This window comes from Lepidothrix coronata, unplaced genomic scaffold (genome assembly GCF_001604755.1).
Source record: "Lepidothrix coronata isolate B3197 unplaced genomic scaffold, Lepidothrix_coronata-1.0 Scaffold84, whole genome shotgun sequence".
In the NCBI taxonomy this organism is placed as follows: Eukaryota; Metazoa; Chordata; class Aves; order Passeriformes; family Pipridae; genus Lepidothrix; species Lepidothrix coronata.
The window spans coordinates 931,284-933,985 of record NW_016690264.1 but is presented as its reverse complement, the minus strand read 5'-3'; positions in this window follow the sequence as shown (position 1 = coordinate 933,985).

Below are 2,702 nucleotides of genomic sequence, written 5' to 3'. Positions count from 1 at the left end.
AAATTAAGAAGTTTAGACTACGGGCACCATTGCACTACTTAATTCACTGTCCCCAGGGCCACAGAAAAGTCCATGGATTTATTGTACAGCTCTGAGACTCACCTGCCTTTTCAGGACTTGAAGGACCCTTAGAAAACCAGAACCAAGGCTATTAGTTTTCCCCAAGTTAACATTCAAAGGTACATTTTCAACCACTCCTTTTCCATGACCACTTCTCCTTCACTCCCGTAAACTACTCAGTCCCCAGGTTAAACAGAGAGGGGGCAACCCTGGGCCAGGCACAGCCTTCTTGGACATACAGACACCATGAGAGAGAAGGTGCTTCTCCCAGTCCGCAGATTTGATAAAACCTGGAAACCCTGAAAGGGCTTTTGGAAGAATATGTGGAGATATGGAGCAACAAGAGGAAATATTACTTAAATTTATAAATCACTTAATCTAAAATCTATGGCTGGATGAAAGTGATCTAATTACTCTGAAACAGATGGAGCAAGGAGAGCGAGGAGCTCTCCCCAGGGAGCCTCACTCAGAGGGTGGCCCTGTGGGTACAATGGGCAGGAGCAGGGCTGAGCCACATTTCATGCTTTTTGCTCCACTGTCCACATGCTTCCGAGTTTCAGAACTTTTCACCTTGTACTCCTCATTAAAATCCAATTTTCTTTCCAGTTGAGAATGGCAGAATTCTGCCCTCCTGGGAACAGCTGTAATTATGTTGTCATCTGCTTGCTTGAGAGTGCTGCAAGGTCTGTAGCAGTGTTAGAGCTCCCAGTCTCAAGGGTGATTGCAAAGCAACCTGGAGCACAATTCTCTTGAGTACAACTTATTAAAACTTCCCTGTAATGGGTGTGCTTGGTTTTTCCAGAGACCTGAGTTTGGACCTCACAAGCAATCCCATGAGGAAGCAACGGTTGGCAGTGACCAAGTTCACAGTCAGAAGAATGATACAGATCACCTTAAAGTTATGACCTGCACATTTTTCTATGCAATTCCTTGCAGTGTTGAACAAAGTTTTTCACCCAGCAGAAGAACCACACTTCGAAACATCTGCCCATCAGTCACAAAGGAAAAGCAAATGTACCTCTGTCCTGATGCCACACTTGGACATTGTCACCATGACACAAGATTCCTATAACCTATAGGAGATCTACCCACACTCACTGACTGAAAATAGCCTCAAAAATTATTTGAGTTTCATATCAGCAATGAGCAATACAGGACCACCTGCAGCCTCCAAAGAGGACATCTGCTTTGTTTTTTGGAGAGCTGAAGAGCCAGACCCTGCTGTCTGAGGGTACTTCCAAGAAGATAATCAGCTTAGACTCCAAAGCATGAATTCTCTTCTTTGTCTGTTTGGCCACAGACTAAATGGCAACCCTTCCCTTCAGACAGTGGAGTTCATTTTTCCTGGCACGGGGGAGGTCAGGCCAACCAGCGGCTGGGTGGAACCAACAGCTGGCACTGAGGTTTCACAGCTGGATTTCATTAGGATGTTAGGGAAAGCAGCCATGAAGTATATTAAATATATTACTGTGGATATTCCATTTTGTAAACCGCCCTCCAGTTTGGGAATGTATACTCCAGGGAAGGCACTGCATAAAAACAACCAGAATGTAGTTTTAAAACAAATGGATGAATATTTTCTCTTTTTATAACCTCTTTAACTTAAAGACCCCACAGCACTGCACAAGCACCTGATCTAAGTTTGGAACAAGCCTAGTACACAGATAATTCCACTGTTCTCAGCTTACATGCTGTTTGGACACCCCTGTGTGCATTCCCACTGCAGAGCCCTGAGATGCAGTGGCAGAGCCCTGCTTGAGAGCAGGCACAAACCTCATGGCAAAAGGTGCTTTTGGACATCTGCAATGCATGTGGATGCCAGGCTCAGTCTATGTGGTCACCACAGATGCATGTGATCCGCTTAATCCAGTAAATTCCAATTCAAGGAAGTTGGCAAGAACACTTCAGAAGGTAGGGAGTAGAAGGGAGAAGTCCCAACACAAAACCTACTTATTTATCTTTGCAAAAGAAAAATAAGCAAGTAAGGATTAAAGAGACTATGAAGGCTGTTTCAGTGAGGAAGCCCATAAAGAACAATTTCTCTGCCTTTTGTAAGCTTTTATTTTGGCTGATATGATTTAAGCTAAATCCTGAACTGGCATTTCCCCTCCATCTCATTAAGAGCTGTGAAGCTTCACTGCAGTCACCGGCCAGGCTTTTTCAGCAGTTGAAAGGCTACTGAAGGAAAAGTAAAGAATTAATTTTTAAAAAGCCATCCTCACACACGGCTTTATCAAATGGCAAAAATTCAAATCTCTCCCTTGGTTCAGCCGCTCAAAGGAGGAATGTAGGCAGCTCTGGCAGAGTTCCTGTTTACTTGTTTTATGATGGTTGTAACGAGAAACCCATTAAATTAATAGGCGTGCTTTATTTTTAATGTTATGTTTAGCTAATCCTGACTTACAGTGGTACTCCCCATTCATAGAAAATAAAAATCAAACTCTATGATGATGGACTCCATCACCAAGAAAATGTATATAGAGGGATGTTCAAGAGGTCACGGGAGGGGAAAAAATAACACCCTTTTCACTCCTCCTGAGGGAGTGTCACTCGTGTCCTCTGCTGATGTCCATTTGAGAGAATAAATCAGGCAGTTCAAGGACTAAATAACACACAACTGATCCAAAGCCATAAGGGAAAAA